This window comes from Nicotiana sylvestris, chromosome 2, assembly GCF_000393655.2.
Source record: "Nicotiana sylvestris chromosome 2, ASM39365v2, whole genome shotgun sequence".
Taxonomy (NCBI): Eukaryota; Viridiplantae; Streptophyta; class Magnoliopsida; order Solanales; family Solanaceae; genus Nicotiana; species Nicotiana sylvestris.
Window position 1 is genome coordinate 77964421 of NC_091058.1, and position 23697 is coordinate 77988117.

The window sequence follows — 23697 nt, forward strand, 5'->3', positions numbered from 1 at the left end:
ATTTTTAAGTGTATGGTTCTGGTGTGAGCATTGCCATGAGTCCCTGAGGCCCTTTGGAACTTTGACACATTATAAACCTGGTTCTACATATGTTATGGATGAGACATTCGTATTTGGCTATGTTGTACCTATGAATTGAGCCTCGAAGTTGATTGGTTTGAATGCCTGGTTCCCAGGTTTATTTGGGCCTAATGAAGGCTCCCTGTAGTGTATCTTATTACTATTATATAATTCATTCATTATATGGCATGTAATAACCTTTTAATAAACAGATTTTGGGGTATTTAGTAAAATTTGGGGGGGGGGATTCTTATTTCCTTTTGTTAAACTGGGTAGAAATCCTACATATAGGGATTCATCTATGCTATTGATTCTGCTCATTTGTCAAAACTGTTAAGTTCTGCGATGTGTTTAGAAACCCTGCCTATAGGACTTTCACTGGTAATGTCAATTGTGCTTAAACTCGTATGAGTTTTATATGGTGTGTACATTAGAAATCCTGCCTATGGGATGCATCGATATGTGTTAGCAATCTTGCCTATATGACCCCAATGTTTGATTCAATTGTCTGCTGTTAATCTGTACAATTTCTGCCCTTATGCTGCTTGATAGATATTGTGCCTATAGGATTTGAATCAATTCAGTAATAGATATCATGCTTATAGGATTTAAACCAATTCTGTAATAGATATCATGCCTATAAAATTGAAATTAGTTTCAAACTTAGAGATCATTCCTATAGGATTTAAGTCGGTTCAGTAATTAGAAAGCTTGCCTATAGGATTAAAGAGAAATACAAGGCTATGAAACATGTCTATGAAGCTAAATCAGTGTGCATCTAGAAATCATGCTCATAGGGTTGAAACTATTTCAACATTAGATATCGTATCTATATGATTTTACTAATTGGTTCTGAATACAATTGTCGCTGTCAATCACTTAGACAATATGCCTATAAGACTTAATAACAATTCTGGATTTGTAACTACGATTTACTGCTATCCATCACTACATGAAACGCCCAGATAAAATCAGTAGGCAAAATAATAGGCCTTAACACTCTAATGAAACTGATTTTGTATAACAATGCTCGCCTATTTCTCGCATAGATATCCTGCCTATAGGATTTTAAGATCGATAAAGATTGTTAATTAATTGCGTGCATTTGCTATTTATGTGCGAAGGTTAACATGGGCCCCTATTTGCTTTGTATTTGCAAGTCCTAATATGTTTTGTTTGTCGCCTAGTCTTTTACATTTTGAGTAACCTAGGCTTAGTCTAGAACTATCCCAAATAGAGGTCCTAATATCTCCAGGGCCATAGGTAAGGGACGGGTAGTGCACGCATAAGAATCGAACTATAATCAATTAGAGTGCTTTAGGTAACAACTTGAAGATAGTAATTGGGTAGAAGGAGATGATAGTCTATGCCCACTGAATAATCTGAGTAACATCCCGACTCGAGGGAGTTACAAAGTATTATTTATGTTGCACGGGGTGATCCTTTAGGCTAAAAAATTTAGGACCCCCATCCCTATTAAATAATCCTCTCGCTTCTTTATTAGACTAATTCATAATTGAGTTCGGCCGGGACCCACTGTTGTGGACCTCGAGGGGTGCCTAACACCTTCCTCTCAAGGTAATTTTGAGCCCTTACCCGATCTCTGGTGATGCAAACTGGTATAACATGAGTTATCTGCTCTAGGTGCCCTAGCGCACCTTAATCCGTTAGGTGGCGACTCTAACCAATTCCTTTTTCTCTACCCTCTCAAAAAGAGTCATCAAAATGTCAAAACCTGATTTCGCGAGAAAAAGGGGGCGATAGCATGGCGACTTTGCTGGGGATATCTTTGGGCTCTTATCATTATGAACTTGATTTTCATGAATTAGTCTTTCCCGATAAGCATATTTTTGTCATTTTGCTCTTGTTTTCCTTTTATTTGCTACATGTTTTTCCCTATCTCCCCTTTATATGAACTCACATGCAATTCTTCGTTTAATTCAATTACAACGTGTGTTTCCCCTTATTTCCTAATCATGTTCTCGACTTTCAATTTTGCTATATCATGTCTCTCCCCAATCCTTACCCCCTTTATTTGCTTTATTACAATTCCTTCATTTCGCAAACTAACCTCTTCCCTGTTTTTCTTTCCTTTATGTATTTACGTTTATTTAATACTGTATTTATTTTCAAACATGTGAAAATACTTTACAATGTGTTATTTTTCACATAATGCATGCTCAATACCATATTCCACTCGTGCGTACTAATATCATAGCGGCACTTGATGAGTGTCCATGCTCTTCCTAAAATCACCATTTAAATTTGGAAAGGCTTATTTGTGGTAAAACTAGTCGATCAGTGGTACAGTCGACGGTTCTGCGCCTTTCCCTCTCAAGTTGTCCGCTTGAGGGTACAAGTCTAGACTTTTATAGGAACCTTACTCTGATAATGACTGTACATGCATCATGATCAAACCTAGCCTAGGTTAATATGTTGTCTACATAAAACCTTCTAAGAAAAACCTTGTCCAAAGTCCACCGGGATTTCTATAATCCCAACGGGCGCAACCACGATATGTGCATTATTTAGAGAGATAAATTCCAACATGCTAATCGTTAATGTATAAGTAGTCGAATTCGGAGGGGGCAAGGGTCTAACTTTGTTTATTTTGTAGAAAATGAGGCACAAAGTCCCCAGGTTCGGCATAGTCCGAAGCTGCTGGACGTGCGCGACCTGGGAAATCTGATCGATGGGGCCAAGAAGGCCAAGCCTGAACAAGGTCCCTCTGGGACCAAGTGGATTAGGATTATCTGTTTTAGAATCGTTTTGGAATTCGAATGTAATAAGTCAGATGCCATGAGTAACTCATCTATTTATCATTGTTTTTAGGTTCGTCTTATTTATTACATTAATGAAATGAGGTATTTATCAGCATTAAATTTCTCCAAATATATTTGTCGCTAGGCTTACCTCGGGCACAACGAGGTTCCCCAAATTAGGACGCAAATTTACATTCCTGCAATATGTGTTTAAATATTGCAAATACTTTTTAGAATCCTTACTGACTTGTTTACCTTTTTTGCATTTTCTTTATTTTGATTATTCCCATCCCCTAAGGTTGGTTCGTGCATACTGGCATCATCAGCATACCATACCAGATCAAGAGGTCCTCTACCTCTTCCTCCTCCGAATGATCCTAAAAGCAAAGGAAAAGCTAGAATGGATGATACAAACGATGACATGGAATGCACTGCAATAGTTGAGGAGGAGGAGAAGGAAGAATACCTCACCATTCAGACCATGGAGAAAGGAGTTATTCTCAGGAACTGGACCACCACAACATCCAGGGCCAGACGAGTCCCAGGGTAGCATGACTACTAATGTTATTCGAAAAAACAAGTCTTTTGAGCATTTAGTTTTGAAAACACCTTTCTTCCAGTATTTTGTTTTGGAAAACATTGTTTTGAAGTCATCTAGACGATATTTTTTGAACGTTTTAGCATTTATCAAATAATTTGATGTTTTATTATTGTTATCTTTCATATTTTTTCTACAGCATTACTATTTCTTACCGTGATGAACCAACGACTATGACATGTAATGAGACAACGCAACATAAGGATAGTGACTCGGAAGAAGAAGATGAGATCCTTGAGGAAGTTATCGGAGAAGTTGAGAATTTTGAGAATAAGCCTAAGTCCAACCTGGACGAAACCAAGACTATCAATTTGGGAGATTCTGAAACCATCAAAGAAACTCGCATAAGTATTCACCTGTCACCGTTAGAGAAGAAAGAATACACTCGTTTCCTGAAAGAATATGAGGATATTTTTGCAAGGTCATATGATGACATGACCGGTCTGAGCATATCCATAGTGGCTCATAAGTTGCCTACCAATCCAATGTGTCCACTGGTGAAGCAGAAACTCAGAAAGTTCAAACCAGACACGAGCCTAAAAATCAAGGAGGAAGTCATTAAGTAGATCAAAGCTAAAGTCCTCAGGGTAGTTGAGTACCCAAGCTAGCTAGCCAACATTGTACCGATTCCAAGGAAAGATGGGAAGGTCAGGGTGTGTGTTGACAATCGGGATTTAAATAGAGCAAGTCCCAAGGACGATTTCCCACTATCGAACATACACATTCTGATTGACAATTACGAGAAGCATGAACTCCAATCCTTTGTAGATTGCTTTGCGGGTTATTATCAGATTTGGATGGATGAAGAAGACGTAGAGAAAATAACTTTCATTACACCATGGGGAGTGTATTGCTATAAAGAACGTTGGGGCTACTACCTACATGGGAGCCATGACGACCATCTTCCATGATATGATACATAAGGAAATAGAGGTATATGTTGACGACGTCATCATCAAATCCAAGAAAGCCACAAATCACATAATAGACTTGAGGAAGTTCTTTGACTGGCTACAGAAGTACAATTTAAAACTGAACCCCGTAAAATGTTCATTCGGGGTTCCTGCCGAAAAATTATTGAGATTCATCGTCAGCCACCGAGGAATCGAGTTGGACCGCCAAAGGTTAAAGCTATCCAAGAGTTACCACCGCCGAAGAGCAAGAAGGACGTGATGAGTTTCCTAGGATGCCTCAATTACATCAGTCGCTTCATAGCACAGTCCACAGTAATATGTGAACCAATCTTTAAAATGTTGAAGAAGGATGCTGCAACCAATTGGACTGAGGATTGTCAGAAGGCTTTTAACAAAATCAAGGAATACCTATCCACACCACGAGTCCTAGTCCTGCCGGAACCAGGGAGACCTTTACTACTCTATTTGTCCATATTAGATGGGCTTTTGGTTGTGTTTTGGGACAACATGACGAGATGGGAAGAAAGGAGCAAGCCACATATCACTTGAGCAAGAAGTTCACACCTTATGAAGTACAGTACTCTCTGCTAGAACGCACTTGTTGTGCTTTGACATGGACAACTCAGAAATTGAGGCATTACTTATGTGCCTATACCACATACCTCATATCAAGGATGGATCCTCTAAAGTACATCTTTCAGAAGCCTATGCCTACCGGGAAGCTGGATAAGTGGCAAATATTGTTAAGTGAGTTCGATATCAGCTATGTAACTCAGAAGGCAGTCAAAGGACAAGCGTTGGTAGATCATCTTGCCGAAAATCTTATTGGAAGAGAATACGAACCACTCAAAATGTATTTTCCTGACGAAGACGTGTCATTCGTAGGAGAGGACATTGCTGAAGCCTACGACGGCTAGAGAATGTTTTTCGACGGAGCTGCAAACTTCAAAGGAGTGGGTATTGGAGCAGTTTTGGTGTCAAAGACATGTCAGCATTATCTGGTATCCGCAAAGCTTAGGTTTCCATGCACCAACAATATGGCATAATATGAGGCTTGCATCATGGGGCTCAACTTGGCCATCGACATGAATATACAAGAGTTGTTTGTAATTGGTGATTCAGATCTTCTGGTATATCAGGTTCAAGGAGAATGGGCTACGAAAAACACCAAGATACTACCATACATGTATCATGTGCAAGAACTGACAAAGAGGTTCATGAAGATATAATTCAAACATGTTCGAAGAATCCAAAACGAGTTCGCAGACGCACTAGCTACTTTGTCTTCCATGATACAACATCCGGATAAGAATATCATCGATCCTATTCCGGTAAAGACCCATAGTCAGCCAGCTTATTGTGCTCATGTTGAAGAAGAAACAAACGAAAATCCATGGTTCCACGACATCAAGGAATATTTAGTGAAAGGAGAATACCTAGAGCAGGCAAACCATACTCAGAAACGCACACTGCGTAGGCTCTCCAATCATTTCTTCCAAAGCGGAAGAATTTTGTATAGGAGAACACCTGATCTAGGACTATTAATGTGTGTTGACGCCAAAGAAGCTTCCAAATTGCTTGAGGAAATATATGCTGGAACCTGCGACCCATATATGAATGGTTTCGTTCTAGCCAAGAAGATACTCAGGGCTAGATACTTTTGGATGACTATGGAAACAGATTGCATCCGATATGTCCAAAAATGCCACTAATGCCAGGTACATGCAGATATGATACGGGTACCACCAAACAAACTCAATGCAACAAGTGCACCTAGGACTTTTGCTACTTGGGGAATGGATGTCATTGGTCCGATCGAACCCACTATTTCAAACGGGCATAGGTTCATTTTAGTGGCCATCAATTACTTCACAAAATGGGTAGAGGCAGCATCTTACAAAGTTATAACCAAGAAAGTTGTCACAGATTTTGTCAGGGATTGTATTGTTTGTCGATTCGGGGTTCCCGAGTCCATCATCACTGATAATGCCACCAATCTCAACAGTGATATGATGAAAGCCATGTGTGAAACTTTTAAAATCAAGCACAAAAACTCCACAGCATACAAGCCTCAAATGAACGGAGTCGTGGAAGCTGCCAACTGTGAGCACGTGATTTTTGTTTCGCGCGACAATCGCTCCAAAAGAAATAAAAAAATAATAACAATTGGTCTTGCTGTACAATTTTTTTGGATTTTTACATGGCACTTTGTTAATTATTTATGATTTTTGCCCATTTTTATTTTATTAAAACAAAATACAAAAAAAATGTATGTGTCATGCATAATTTGAACCGTAATCCGGTTGTTAAATAGAAAATCATAAATAGGCATCTTTGTCCGTGATTTTGTTTTGTTTGATTTTACCTGTTTTAAAATATTTTAATATGTGTGCAAATAATTGTATTAAGTAATTTTAATTTGAATTACTTAGGTTTTGTTTTTAAAATAAAGAAGAAAATAAAATAATAAAAAAAAATCTTTTTCGGACTTGGGCCAATTTTAAACAAATTGGCCCAAACAAACTCAGCCCAAAAAACCAGGCTTGCCCGGTCCGTGACCAGCCTACCCCTAGCCATCTAAACGACACCGTTTAAATCCAGTATGATCTGGACCGTTGATCTCAGATTGATCAACGGCCAAGATCTCACACCCCATAACCCACTAATGAACCCGACCCGTTCCACCCGAACCAACCTTGACCCCTACTAAGCCAAACGACACCGTTCCACTTAAGCCCTCAGATCCAGACCGTAGATCTAGATTGATCTAACGGTTGAGATCAAGCCATCCACCCCGTATATAAACCCTAACCCCTTTACCCCGCGCCCTAATCCAAACCCCCCCTGCCTTAGGTCGTCTTCACCAGACCCCAGCCCTCCAAACCCTAGCCGCCATTGCATACCTTCGCCATGAAAGCCGGCGGCATGGACGCCGGTGACCCTACCCTTAACACCATAGATGCTCCTCACCGTCCTGAACCCAAATCCACCAACCACACACCTCGAATCCCATCCCACCTTCTCGAATCTTCATTTGAAGATTCGAGTCAAAACTCGATCTACCCCGATCTGCCCTAAATTCATACCAGGCAGTCCCCGGACCCCCTCGTGACCAAACCATGCTTGGTTTGGTCCGAATCTGACCAGGGAAGCATGAATCCCAGATCTAATCTTTGAAACCTTAGGGTTCCTTGTCACTGGTCCGTATCTCATTTAAACCAAAAGATTAAGGTCTAATGGACCTTAATCGAAGTGTTTCTCATCTGAGAAACACTTCGATTAAAGTCCGTTCAGCCTTAAGAAAGGTCTGTCCGAATCCAAGTTAAGGCTTTTGATTTTTCGAGATTTAAGGTGAGTTTTGCTTTTCTTTTCTTATTTCTGTTAGTCCATGTTCGTTTAAAAGGTCTGTTCATGTTTTGTTTTAATCTGTGTTTTGAGTTTTATCAACTGTTCCTGTCCACTTTGCCTGAACCTCTATTGTTTGATTGAGTCATTCTTCTAATTGTTCTGATAATGTGTATGTATGTATTTGTTGTGCAATTAATTGAATTTCAAATGTGAACTGACCAACTGATTCCTCCCATGTAATTTTGCTTAGTCAGTACAATTCGAATCATGTGTTCGATACTGTTAAATGTCTGATTTTGGTTTCGATTGTATGTGTTATAACTAGTATAGTCGAGTCGGCATATGTCGTCAATTAGTTTCAGTTGTCCAAACAATAACAAATCGATTTGCTTCTGTTAAACATTGCCTGAATCAATTAAGAACTAAGTTTGTTTACTTATAGTTGTTAATTTGAATCAGAAATGTAAAAGGAATATTTGTTTAAGTTCTGAATTGGAGGGCATGTGCACTTGTGCACAACATGTGCGCACCACAGGTGCATTTGTGCACAGCCTGTGCCCTGCATAAGGGCTTTTGAATAAAATAGTTGACAGCACATGCTGTCAGATCACATGCTGCTGCCCATACACTGCTTTAGTTTCAGAAATAATAAACCTTACTAATAAGTAAGTTTGCCAGAGAATGTGATGGGGGTTCTAATACTTAAATAGCTAAGTGGAACTGAAAAGAAGAGAGCACATGGGAGGGTGTTTGGGTGATTGATGAACAGGCTGTTAAAGGGCAGACTTTAGGCTTATAAAAGAAGAGGACTTCCATCAGTTTTAGAGGATATAGATTTGAGAGGAGAGAGCTGAAATACATACATATTAATACACACAGAACATACAGGAGACAGACAGGGAGATTTTCGATAATAACACAAGACAGAGAAGTAAAACAAGGAAGGTATAAACATTGAAGGACTGGTTCTGGATTTTAAAAACACACAGACAGAGAGAGATAGATAGGGATAGAAAGAGAGCAAGAAATAAAAAACAGACAAGGAAATCAGAAACTTTGGTTTTGTTTGAAATTCATCTGCTGTCAATCTGTTAGGTAGTATTGTTTCTTCTAAGTTTCAGTCGAGATTACTGGTAGTGTTTGTTGCATTGGTTTATCTCGGAATTGGATTGTCTGGAGTTCTATTTCTACTACACTGTGTGCTGCCATCATTTGGCCTTTTCCCTCGTCTATAATTGCATCTTGCACTGGAATTTGTCCTGCTGCTATTTATCTGCTACTGCTGTTGCTTCGTTTGCACTGCTGCTCAACTGACTCTCCTGCTTTCTTCATTGTAAGCATCTCCTAGGTACACATTTCAAGTCCCATATTGGTGTAACCGAAACAGTTTGAAAGCATGAAATGAAAAAGGTTGAAGAAGTTCAAAGTTATTTGTTGTAATATTCATGGTATATTAATGGGCCTGTGTAGTTGTTAAGTTTACAATTCAATAGTACGAAAGTGTATGTTAACTAACACTCATCTGAGCTTAGTCCTTCATGTTTTAGTTTGTAGTTGTTTGTTAATACGGGGTATGGATACTCCAAACTTATACTATGCTGCCTTGTTTTATTTTAGTCCTTTTGCTGGGTCTCGTTAGGTAGTACATAAGATCACATTCAAATCCCATTAGTAACAACGCCTAGTAGTTAATTCCTTTAATCTTGCCTAAATAAGTCTAGCTAAATTCAACTCAAGAAATGTTTGGAGTATGTAGCGTTTCACCAGCTTGTATGTCATTTTCATTAAAATTGAAGGCAGGTTCCACGAGATACTGCATTCTTCATCTTGCAAACAATTCACCAAATGAATCAAATGATTGACAGGAAATCCGGATTTGGTTAAGTAATTTAGCACGTACCTTTTCCCTTTTTATTTTAGAGACAAACATAATAGAAAATGTAGCCACTTTAGGATATCTCTTTTAAATAATGAGATGAGCCCCGTTAGAAGAAAGATACACATTGTGTGGCCCTCAATAACTAACCATAATAATATTTAGAATTCAGGCTAGGCCGTTTAGTGAATCTCATGGCCTTCTCAAAAAATAATAACGCGTTAGACTCTTTAGGCGCGGCTTAATTAAATCATATTCTTAAATTCGGGTGCACATTGATGTGACCCAAATCCAAATCTCAACGAAGTCAAAATGTGTTGACGATCACGGGCGCATTGATTGTGACGTGGTTCGAGATGCATTTTCACGACGTTGCAATTCTATAAAAATAAGTGATAATGATAAAAGCGGTTTAAACTTAATAAAAGCACATAAGTCACAACATGTATTTAAATCAGATATTTAGCCATTATAATAATTTAAGCGACCGTGCTAGAACCACGGGATTCGAGGGTGCCTAACACCTTCCCTCGGGTCAACAGAATTCCTTACTTAGAATTTCTGGTTCGCAGACTTCATTTGGAAAAGTCTAAAATTTCCTCGATTTGGGATTCAAGATAAACCGGTGACTTGGGACACCAAAAGCCAAACCTTTCCCAAGTGGCGACTCTGAATTAAATAAATAATCCCATTTCGAATATTGTCACTTAAATTGGAAAAACTCCCTCGCGCATTTAACCCTTCGGGGCGGGCGCGCAAAAAGGAGGTGTGACAGCTCTGGCGACTCTGCTGGGGAAATAACCCAGAACCACTGGTTCAGGGTTCAAGAATTCGAGCTTAGAATAATTGTTATATTTGGCTTTATTATCTGATCTTTATTACATGTTTTTGCATAACATGCTAAATGTTGTCTTTTACCGCTTTGATATTATCTGAACTGTATATAAACTGTGCCGAAACCCTTCTCTTCTTACCTCCGGGGAGAAGCTCGCTGGTCGAGACTCCCTATTCTGTTAGTGTCAATACCTGAAATAAGAAAGAGGTCGGACAAGTTACAAAGCCGGACGATCTCGCGGGTCCCCGGTACGTAGCCCCCTCCTCGACTCGAGTTGTCCGCTCGGGTACACAGTCTAGAACAAATACCCAGGTTACGAACCTAGAATAACTTGACTTCATGCCGGATCCCTAGTAGGAACGCTTATTTGCATCATGTTGCATTTGACTTAGGGGACTCAACACAGGGGTTGGGTCCGTCTAGGACTAGCAACCTGAAATGAAAAGACCATCATGCTGCATTCCTATCTGTGTTGTGCATTTATTTGCTTCGGTTCCGCATGCCGACCGGTTTCTAAAAAAAAGAAAAATAGCAGCGTAGGGAGATAATTACTTATTTTGGAAAAATAAAACCAATGTCCAAGTAGTGTCAAAACCTCGCCGGAATTTTTCTAAAAAAAGAGAATAAAAACAAAATTTGTCTTCTTAGTTTGAGTTATTAAAAAAAAATATAATTTTTTTTTTCTTTTTTTATCACTTCCCTAAAAAAAAAAAAAGAAGGTATTTATTTAAAAGTAAAAAAAAACGGAAATTCATAATCAAAAAAAAAATGTTGTCTCTTTCGAAGTACCCCTTTTATAAATTCAGACTAATAGTCCAAATATTTCCTAAAAAAAAAATATTTTCTTTAGTTTTTATCTCTTTGCAAAAGAAAAAATATAATAAAAATACGTATTCTTGATTTCTAGGTTTATTTGATTTTTTTCTATTTACGATATTCCCGAACTACGCCAGTTTGATTCTCACCGGATGTGAGATACGTAGGCAACCCTCGTCGGGTTCAACCCCCGTTTTTGCTAAAATAGCCAAAATCAATGAATAAAAAAAAATGTGTTTCAAACTTTAAAAAAGAGTCGTAAATAAATCAGGTGATGTTGTTTTGTCATAAATAGCCGAATGTTCCCGAAAGGGACGCCGGAAGGTTGACTTTGCATAAACAGCCACCTTTGAGTCATTTTTTTAAAGGTTTGGCCCAATTGACCCACACAGCCTTAAAATCCTTGTCACCGAGGCGTTGAAAGGCCGTGTTGGCAACATTGAGTTTTCTAATTCGAAAAACGATAAAAAGAGTCATAAATAAATCGGGTGATGCTGTTTTGTCATAAATAGCCGAATATTCCCGAAAGGGACGCCGGAAGGCTGACTTTGCATAAATAGCCACCTTTGGGTCTTGTTTAGTATTTTGTCCAGTTGACCCACACGGCCTTAAAATCTTCGTCCTCAAAGTGTTTAAAGGCCGTGTTCAAAACTTGATCCCTTTTGTAAAATATTTTTTTTGAGTCAAAATCATTTTTGTTGAAATCACCTTAATAAATGTGTAGGATGAGCACGATGCAAAATGAACATTTTTAAATAATGACCAAAATCCCTGTCAAGTTACGGCTATGGTGGAATGATCTAGGCGCTGAAGGACAAAATGAGGTCAAGAAATATCTGAAAGGTCTCGTGGGTTTGTTGGAAATCCAGCCTCGGGGAGATATCATAAGAGCTTTGGTTACCTATTGGGACCCGGCGCACAATGTTTTCCATTTCTCTGATTTTGAACTCACCCCGACTTTGGAAGAAATGGCCGGATACATCGGGAATACTGAACTTCCCTTGAGGGAAAAATACTTGGTCGCCCCAAGAGTCGTCACGGTACATCGGTTCCTAGATTCATTGAAGATACCTAGAACAGTCCACAACCCGGATCTGGCAGCCGGATTTTGTACTCCATGCTTCATATATGATAGGTACGGTCATGAGGGGGATTCAATAATCCAATCAACAAACTGTGCAGCAAAGGTGTTCGTCAAAAGTGGGACAAACACAGACGGATAGCGTTCATGATGATGTTCCTGGGCCTTCTGGTATTTCCAAGGAAAGACGGAAACATTGATTTGAAGATATCCGGGGTCGTCAGCACTTTACTCACGCAAAGTGACAGTACTCTCGCGCCTATGGTGGTATCTGACATCTTTCGAGCTCTTACAGCTTGTAAAGCTGGGGGAAATTTCTTCGAAGGTTGTAACTTGCTCCTACAGATATGGATGACCGAGCACCTCTGCCATCATTCCGAGATTTTGAGCCATGGTTCCCCGGAAAAGACCTGCATAGAAGAATCTTACACGAGAACCAAAGAGATCAGTTTGCCCAAAGGAGTCCTGGCATGGACCTCGTTCTTTCAAGCTCTTACTGCCAGCCAAATACAATGGACGTTGGGATGGTTGCCTGTTGATGAGATCCTATATATGTCTGCAGCTAAAACTCATTTCTTACTGATGGGGCTTAAGAGCATTCAACCCACCCTGCCGAATTTTGAGACAGTTCGGAAGATGCCAGACAGTACCTCATGAGGAAGATCTTAGCACTCAAGCAATTGAGATAAGTCCTAACGGACAATTCCCAGAAGCAAAGATTCGCCAAATCTGGAGTGAGTGTCAATATTTGAAATCAGATACTTGCGTGCGGGATCGAGCCAAAGGAGAGACAGCGCCAGGTTACCTTGCATGGTATAGAAGGGAATTTGAGCATGAAAGGCCGGCTAAGAGACCCCACATCCGGAATTTCACCGAATCATCGCAAAGGCAGTGGGATTGGTTAGCAAAGGAAAGAGGCTATTGCGCCGAAATCAGCAGGTTAAAGCAACAAGTAGAAGGCTTGAAATATGAGCACAACGTGCAAGCTGCTACCAATCTGGGAGAGCGGAACAGGTTAATTCAGGAAAACGAAATGCTCAGAGCCCAGATCAAACAGATAAGGGTGGATGCAGATAAACAGCCAAGGCGTCGATCAGACGAGCAGCTGATAAAAAGGTTAAAAAGTGAAATCAGGGAATGGCAAGATGGTTTGGAGAAATCTGAAAACGTCATAGCGGAGCTCAGGGCACAGTGGGATACAAGAACAGATAAGCATCGCCGATATTTGAATCAATTGGAAGGCGACCACGAGAAAACTGTTGCTAAAATAAAGAGAGAGATGGCTGCACTTGAGATCAAAGCAGCTAATCAGGCCAAGGATTTCCAAATTGAGAGCAGATACTGGTACGACTCAATAGCCCAGATGAAGTTGGAAGTACGGCGACTGAAGCATCAGCATATACAGGATACTCAAGTATTCAAGATATGTAGCGATCAGATAAAACGCCTACTCGTAGAGAAGAAGCAAACCAGAGATAGGATCAAGGCCATTGCCCATGCCATCACCAGACGATGTCTACGATGTGAGAACATGTCCAGCGTTACCGTCCTCTCGGCAGTGATGGGTTATGTCAAGCAGACTATGCATGAGCTGGAGCAACTTGAGAGGGATATCACGCCTAGGACCGCGGCGAGGCCGAACGATGCCCCGCGGACACCAATTTTCAAAACCATAATGCACTCATAAGTCAAGCCTGTATCTTAGCATCTTCTGCCTGTTTTTCCATCAGGGTGATTTTTAGTCTATTTTGAGTCTAGGTTTATTTTCAAAGTTTGCTCTTTCTTTTGCAAAATGTAGTTTGTAATAGAACATTTCAACAATAAAGAGGTTGCTTCTTTTACGCTCATTTGTGTTTTTCGAACTACGTAATGATCTAATTCACGTAGGCATCGTGGTACGTAGACAATCCTCATCGGATCCGGTCGCATTTCTTTTACGGCAAAATAAAAAAAAAAGAATATAAAAGAAAAACAAAAAAAAGAAGAAAAAGAAAAATATAATAAAAAAGGGGAAAAGCTAATAAGAAGAAAATGCCGGAATGACGCATGCTCTCGTAGCAAACATGTAGTAATCCACTTAACTGTATAGGTGCATCATGCCCAGCGTGAGATTGACTATATGTTATTTGCTGCAAATTAATAGTGCGTTTGTCGTTGAGTATTCCCAGGGTTTTGAAAAGAAGGTTGGTTTGGTGAAAGTCTGGCCTCGCACTCATACTTCACGAGGTCAAGGAGAAGTGTTCAACTATATGTTGTTAGGACCAGAAACAGTACTCACACTTACTTCACCAGGTCAAAAGGAAGTGTGGAAATGTCTTCAGAAATTCCATTGCAAACAATCCCTGTTTCTGAGGAGAGCTCAATCTCAGCCGTCCTCACACCTGAATCCGCAACCGCGGAGGAAAATAGAATCCTACGGCTCCGCATGTTGGAAATGTTGGACGACTGGAATAATGGGAAAGAACCGCCAAGTGTCGTCCCCGAATTCCCTGAATTATTCTCCAGGTCGAGTGGGACTTCTAATGTCCCCATAAATTATCCTGCTACCCCATTCGGGTACCCAGCCACCTCAGCCTTCTCTGCTGGATCGCCTTCTGAGCCTCATCCCCGAATGTCATCCACTGATGCAAGCATGAACATCTTTACTGCATCGCCTTGCCCGATTACGGCACAGCCTACCACGTACAAGCCAAGCTTTGACTCATCCTCTTTTACATTCCAAGCACCATCATTCTCAATGGAACCAACTAGGTTCGCTACCAGCACTAATCCTCTACCGCCTCAGTGCGAGCTTGCACCCGGGCAGGATCAGAACCCCAGAATTGCAGAACAAAATGAGATTGCCAAGAGAATGAGAAGCCTTGAACAAAGTTTGAAGAATATGCAAGGATTGAGCGGACAGAAGAGCGTCTCTTACGTCGACCTGTGCATGTTCCCTCACGTGCACCTGCCAACGGGTTTCAAGACCCCAAAGTTCGAGAAATACGATGGGCACGGCGACTCCATTGCACATCTTAAGAAATACTGCAACCAATTGAGAGGAGCCGGCGGAAAAGAAGAACTGCTAATGGCATATTTTGGGGAAAGTCTAGTAGGGATAGCCTCAGAATGGTATATGGACCAGGAAATGTCCCGATGGCATATATGGGATGATCTCGCCAGAGATTTTGTGAAACAATTCCAGTATAACATCGACATTGCGCCAGACCGAAATTCTCTGTCGAATTTGAAGAAGAAACCTTCAGAAAGCTTCAGAGAATATGCTATTAAGTGGCGCGAACAGGCGTCAAGAGTAAAGCCTCCCATGGATGAAGTGGAAATGGTCACTACCTTTCTCCAGGCTCAAGAGTCTGACTATTTCCAAAACATGATGTCAGCCATGGGTAAGCCATTCGCGGAAGCGATCAAGATTGGAGAGATGGTAGAAAATGGTCTGAAAACAGGTAGGATTCTGAGTCAAGCAGCCATAAGGGCAACCTCCCAGGCCGTCCAAAGCGGGTCCGGAGGAATGACAAGAGGGAAGAAGAAAGAAGAGACGACTATGGCAGCCTCAGAAGCAAGGGAGTATCGTCATCCCAGGCCCCGTTTTCCGGAAAGAACCCCACAACACTACTATCCCCACTCCAATTTGGCATATGCTCATCAACCTTATATGGTCATGAATGCCCAACCTTATGCCCATCCACCACAACAAGCCAACCGAGGCCTAGCTCCACCTCCCAGAAATCAGCCTCCTTACCGCAACCACTACAACCCACAACCCCCGCAGAATAACTTCCGCCCTCAAGAGCCACCTCGACGGCGGACTTTCACGCCCATCGGTGAACAATACTCTAATTTGTTCCCGAAGCTAGTCCAATTGGGTTTCTTGCAACCAATCCCTCAAACAAGGCAAAACCCGACGTCACCTTCTTACAAAGCTGGAGTCAGATGCGCCTATCATTCAGGGGCCGAGGGACATGATACAAATGACTGCTGGTCGTTGAAAAGAGTGGTCGAGAATTTGATAGAGCAAGGGAAAATAGTGCTAAGGGACGAAGAGATCCCAAATGTGACTAACAATCCATTGCCTGCTCACAATAATGGGCCGCTGATCGGAATGATTTGCGAAGACAAAGAATTTGACCCTGCTTTGAAAGCCATAATTGCCATTGTCGACATGGGGAAGAGGCCCGAAACAGACCAGAAACCAGGAAAGGGGGAGGAGGCCAAGGCTATAAAGAAAGAGCTTGAAAAGAAGGTGGAGAAGAAAGTGGTACCGGTAGAGGATGGAGTTCTTTACATACCACGAAGTCGAGCTGAGAAGACGCAAAACTTCGGAATCAAAAAGACAAAACCTATGTACATGCCAAAAGGGGCCTATGTGGTCCGGGGGACGATTCAACCACCTCGGCTGAATGAGCCAGTGGTTATCGGACGCGTGCCACAAAAGCCAATGACCGACCCATCCACAGTGCCGTGGAATTATCAAAAGACTTTGGTAATGTACAAAGGTAAAGAGGTCATGGGAGAACTTCCAGAAAATACTGTCATTGGAAGGTATTCAAACACCCAAGAACTGAACGACGCCACACAAAGGCACTTCCCGCCAAAGAAGCCCGTGAGTGTTGAAGAAACGGAAGTGTTCTTCCAACAAATGAAAATGCCGGATTACGAAGTGATAGATCAACTGCGCAAGTACCCCGAGCAAGTGTCCATGCTGTCATTATTAATGAGGTCGACCGAGCATCAAAAGATCTTACTGAAGACCCTGAATGAAGCATATGTGCCAGTTGAAACCTCGGTGGAACAATTAGAGCGGATGACAGAAAGATTCTTCGCCGTCAACCAAATCTCTTTCAGCAAGAACGATCTACCCCCGGAAGGAGCGACACACAACAAGGCTTTGCACCTAACAGTTAAATGCGAAGACTATTATGTCAAGCGGGTAATGTTGGATGGGGGCTCAGGCGTTGACATTTGCCCGCTCTCCACACTACAAAGAATGGAAATTGTGACCGGAAGAATCCGACCCAACAATGTCTGCGTAAGGGCTTTCGACGGCATCAAGAGGGATACCATGGGAGAAATAGACCTGTTGTTGGTCATAGGACCAGTCGAATTTCAAGTAACCTTCCAGGTGCTCGACATGGATACATCCTACAATTTTCTCCTTGGCAGACCTTGGATCCATGCGGCAGGAGCCGTGCCTTCCACTCTTCACCAGATGGTGAAGTTCGAGTACGAAGACAGAGAGATCGTGGTCCATGGGGAAGATGAGCATGCTATTTATCGGGACCCATCCACCCCATATCTGGAACCGAGAGAAGGGAGCGAACATACGGTCTATCAAGCTTTTGAGATTGTACTGGCAGAGCAGCACGAAGAGGGAATACCCTGCCCCCAGCCTTTCTTGTCTAACGCCTCGGTTATGGTGGCCAAAGAGATGATCCGGCACGGATTTAGGCCAGGGAAGGGGCTTGGACGAACCCTTCAGGGAATAACAGAACCCATTACCTTGCCAGTCACCAAGAAACCTTTTGGACTAGGTTTCAAACCTACTCCAGCAGACGAAGAGTGGGCAAAGAAAAGGAAAAATGAGGGTTGGAAGTTACCTCGACCACTGCCGGATTTATATGCAACTTTCATCAGGCCAAGGTACGCTGAAGAAGAAGATGATGAGGTCTTCACAACTGAGGAAATCGAGGAAATATGTGGGGCCATGAGAAAGATGCTCTATGAGGTCCACATGGTTCAACCAGGTGAAGGCACAAGCATTGCTGAGATGATGTACATGGGGCCGAACGCCAAACTTCAAAACTGGGAGGCCACGCCATTCCCGACTAGACGGAAGTCCGGGTAGACCTGTCCTGCCACCTTTCCTGTGTCACAAGTTATCTCCAGGACATAACTTGAACGTTGTCTTCCTTTCCATTGTTGTTTTTGTATTCCTGAGTTGTAAACATCGTTGTCTTCTAACTTTCCAAAGAAAATAAAAAAAAAATCATCATTGCTTTCCCATTCTTTCTTTCGTTCTGATTTTTGTTATTTTTCCTTTTATCTTTCTTTTCAGTTATAATAATGCGGTTTTAAATATGACATGCTTGCGGACTTCACGCCCAGATCACAATGAGCTATTTAACTGCGAATTAATGAACCCAGAACCAGAATATGATGCGGAAGAAGCTTTTAGGGAGATAAACCGAGAGTTGGAATATTTCGAGAATAAACCTAAGCCAAATCTGAATGACACTGAACCGGTAAATTTAGGAACCCCGGAAGAAATCCGGGAGACCAAGATAAGCATTCACACGGACAAGAAAATGCGAGAGGCGATAATTCAACTTCTTTTTGAATTTAAAGACGTGTTTGCTTGGTCATATGATGACATGCCGGGACTAGGTGTTGATCTAGTGGTTCATAAATTGCCGATTCATCCTGATTGTCCTCCAGTTCAACAAAAGCAACGAAAGTTCAAAACTGAGGTCAGTGACAAGATTAAAGAGGAGATCACCAAACAACTGAAAACGGGAGTGATTCGGGTAGTCCAATATACAACATGGTTGGCGAATGTGGTTCCAGTACCAAAAAAGGACGGGAAAACTCGGGTATGTGTAGATTACCGAGATCTGAACAGAGCAAGTCCTAAAGATAATTTCCCGCTGCCCAACATCCACATCCTCGTTGATAATTGCGCCAAACACGAGATACAGTCTTTCGTAGATTGTTACGCTGGGTATCATCAGGTATTGATGGATGAAGAGGACGCCGAGAAAACTGCCTTCACCACGCCTTGGGGCACCTACTGTTACCGGGTCATGCCATTTGGTTTGAAGAATGCTGGGGCTACTTACATGAGGGCCATGACTGCCATTTTCCATGACATGATGCATCAGGAAATAGAGGTGTACGTGGACGACGTGATAGTCAAGTCCAGGACACAGGATAATCACATCCAAGACTTGAGGAAATTCTTCGAGAGATTAAGGAAGTATGACTTGAAGCTAAACCCAGCCAAATGCGCTTTCGGAGTTCCGTCGGGCAAACTTTTGGGCTTCATCGTAAGCAGGAGAGGTATCGAGCTAGATCCAACTAAGATAAAATCCATCAGAGATCTGCCTCCCCCGAGAACAAAGAAAGACGTGATGAGTCTGTTGGGCAGGTTGAACTACATCAGTCGGTTTATTGCCCAGCTGACAAGCACGTGTGAGCCCATATTCAAGCTGTTAAGGAAAGATGCGGCGATTAAATGGACAACTGAGTGTCAAGAAGCCTTTGATAAAGTCAAAGAATACCTTTCGAATCCCCCGGTCTTGGTCCCTCCAGAACCGGGAAGGCCACTTTTCTTGTATCTGACAGTCTTGGAGAACTCTTTCGGTTGCGTCCTCGGGCAACACGACGTAACCGGAAAGAAGGAGCAAGCAATCTACTACTTGAGCAAGAAATTCACCGGCTACGAGGCCAAATACACTCTGCTGGAAAGGACATGCTGCGCTCTCACATGGGTTGCTCAAAAGCTGAGACATTATCTCCAAGCCCACACTACGTTCCTCATAAGCAGGTTGGATCCTTTGAAGTATATATTTCAGAAACCAATGCCTACTGGGAGACTGGCTAAATGGCAAATCTTGCTTACGGAATTCGACATAGTCTATGTCACTCGCACGACAATGAAAGCCCAGGCGTTAGCAGATCATTTGGCCGAAAATCCGGTCGATGAGGAATACCAGCCATTGGATACCTACTTTCCAGATGAAGAAGTAAACACCGTAGAAGTGGTCTCGGAGGAAGCTCATGTTTGGAAGATGTTCTTTGATGGAGCCGTGAACGCCAAGGGTGTAGGGATTGGGGCAATTGTGATCTCACCTTCTGGTCAGCATTATCCCGCCACAGCTAGACTTCGTTTCTTTTGCACAAATAATACAGCTGAATATGAAGCCTGCATCATGGGCATGCATATGGCAATCGATCAGGATGTCAAAGACTTACTGATTATGGGAGATTCTGACCTGATTATCCGGCAAGCCCAAGGCGAATGGGAAACTCGGGATGTCAAACTTATCCCTTACCGACAGCATGTGGAGGACCTCAGCAAGCGCTTTACCTCAATAGAGTTCAGGTATATCCCGAGGTGTCACAATGAACTGGCAGATGCACTTGCTACTTTGGCTTCAATGCTACCCTACCCGGGCAACGCCCACGTCGATCCTTTGGAAATCCAAATCAAGGAAAGACACGGTTACTGCAATGTAATCGAGGCAGGATCAAATACGCAGCCGTGGTACCATGACATCAAGAGGTTCCTAAAGACACAAGAATACCCCGAGCACGCTACTGGAGATCAAAAGAGGACCATTAGGCGACATGCAAGTGGTTTCTTTCTAAGCGGTGAATTGTTGTATAAGAGGACCCCGGACCTCAATCTTCTAAGATGTGTCGATATCGAGGAGGCAAGAAAGATCATGCACGAAGTACACGCAGGTGTGTGCGGACCTCACATGAACGGTTATGTCTTAGCAAAGAAAATCCTTCGAGCAGGTTATTACTGGATGACCATGGAAAAGGATTGCTTTAGCTTCGTTCGGAAGTGTCATCAGTGTCAGGTGCACGGTGATTTGATTCATGCACCTCCCACGGAGCTGCATCCCATGTCTGCACCTTGGCCATTTGTCGCCTGGGGCATGGACGTCATTGGACCAATCGAACCGAAGGCTTCGAATGGACACAGGTTTATACTGGTTGCCATCGATTACTTCACAAAATGGGTAGAAGCTGTCACTCTCAAGTCGGTCACTAAAAAAGCTGTAGTGGATTTTGTACACTCAAATCTTATCTGTCGTTTCGGTATTCCTGCGACTATCATTACAGATAACGCAGCAAACTTGAACAGTCACTTGATGGGAGATGTATGCGAGCAATTCAAGATAACGCATAGGAATTCTACTCCTTATCGGCCGAAAGCCAATGGTGCTGTGGAAGCGGCGAACAAAAACATCAAGAAGATTTTGAGGAAAACGATCCAAAGTTCCCGACAGTGGCATGAGCAGTTACCATTTGCATTGTTGGGGTATCGCACTACGGTACGCACATCAGTAGGAGCGACTCCTTATCTTTTGGTTTATGGGACCGAGGCTGTAATACCGGCAGAGGTAGAAATTCCTTCGCTTCGAATCATTGTCGAAGCAGAAATCGAAGACAGCGAGTGGGTCAAGACTCGGTTAGAGCAATTGACTTTGATTGATGAAAAGTGAATGGCCGCAGTTTGTCACGGACAGTTATACCAACGAAGGATGGCCCGTGCTTACAACAAGAAAGTCCGACCCAGGAATTTCGAAGTAGGTCAGCTGGTACTGAGGCGTATTCTACCGCATCATGAGGAAGCAAAAGGTAAGTTTGCCCCAAATTGGAAAGGCCCATACATCATAAGGAAGATATTGCCGAGAGGAGCATTGTATTTAGGTGATATCGAAGGAAATGACCCCGACACAGCAGTAAATGCGGATGCAGTCAAGAGATACTACGTCTGAATTATACTCCAGTAGTCTTGACACATTTGAAATGATGAAGGTTTTATTCCCCACTACTCCCCAAACACTACCCAATTCTCTCTACAAACCTTTGAGCCGCTTAATCAAAAAAAAAAAACATTGATTGAGGCCTGAACTACGTTTGACTTGATTCCGAAAGGATACGTAGGCAGCCTCTCCCTGAGGTTCAGTCACACCAACAATAAAATCCCATTCGCCCTGAAATGGAAACCGGGGCACGTCGAGCAGTTGAGAAGTTAGTATTATCTACCTCTCTTTACCAAGCACAAGCCTTCAAATCAATTACCAAAGATGGTGGGGAACCAATAAGCGTCACAAATGGAGACCGGCACACTCTGAATTGAGAGAGATAAAATGAGAGAGTCTCGTCGGTGAAAACCTTCGGGCACCACGAGGCGACGGGAGTAGAGAAACCAAAATGAGAGAGCTTGTTTAGTAAAAACTCACAAAGAGTGCTATCAAGCGATGACAGGAAGAGAAATGAGAGAGGTCAGCCGGCGAAAACCCGCAAAGGGCGCTGTTGGCCGAAAAGAATGACTCCGCCCCAAGGAGGTCTCGGCAAAGTTCCACCGGTTTGGAATCACAGATCCGTTCTGGTTCAGGGAAACGCAAGTTCATGGAAGGTCAGGCGTCCAGTCCAAAGAGCATGTCATGTCATTTAAAGCCAGCGTTATCTTCCTCAGATAAGTCTTTCTCGTCCCAAAAGGGACACTCCCTTCCTGAAATTTGTTTTCTCCTTTCTTTGTTTCTTTTCGAATCCCTTTTATGTTTTAACCCCAAGTTCAGGATACACCGGAGAGGGCAGGTGGTAGGTTTGTTTTCACGGAGTTCCGTTTCATGAAAGAAAACACCCCATTTCGTTGGTATGTCTGTCCAAACTTGATGAATCATGACGTTTGATGGCGTTCGAAGTAAAGAGGAAAAAGAGAAATTTCCCCCAACAAGTCCGCCTTCGGACGAATCCCCACAGAGTCTCTCCTTGTACAATCCTCCCACAGAGTCTCCCCAATATAAAAATAAAAATAAAAAAAAAAGAAAAAAAATCCCGTTGGAATTTCCCCAGCACATCCCCAGCGAGTCCCTTTGTAAAAATTCTCCAACAAGCTTACCCCAACAAATCCTAGAAAAACTCGTTTTGAAACAAATATCCAGCATGCTCCATTGTACAAAAATCCACACAAAGAATCCACTTTGTAAATATTCCCCCACAGAGCTTCCTTTTGTACAAATCCCCACAAAATACCTCCAATAAAATCCCCGTTGAGAGCCTCCAAGCAAAACAGGACACAAAAAAAGAGAGAGAAAAGAAAAAGAGCCTTACGAGGCAAATCATCACAGAATCTGGAAATACAAAGCCTGAGAAGTCAAAAGAGTTTCGCCATTTGAATCAAATCAATGGCAGGATTTCGCAACAGGAATGAGGACGCAACAAAGCAACTGGGAACGACCAAGGTCACTGAACCGACCGTCATTTCCAGACTAACAATTGTTCTTTGTCTGAAAAGTTGGAACAGGTATAATCCAAGACAACCGTGCAAGAAGCAGGTGTCGCCCGAAGAAGGAGGTACATGGGTACAAGAAATATCTTGGCAATAAGGAACTCACTCGAAAGGTAAGTTTCCACGAAACTCTTTTTTGTTTTTTACTAAAACAAGAAAATTCAAAAAAAGAGGTCAGTTGTTGTTCTCGAATTTTGCCCCCAGCTAGTCAGCATTAGGGTTTTAAACCCTAAACTGAACTTTTTTCCATTCAGCCAGCATTAGGGTTTTAAACCCTAAACTGAGCTTTTCCATGCAGTCAGCATTAGGGTTTTAAACCCTAAACTGAATTTTCCCTTTAGTCAGCATTAGGGTTTTAAACCCTAAACTGAACTTTTTCCA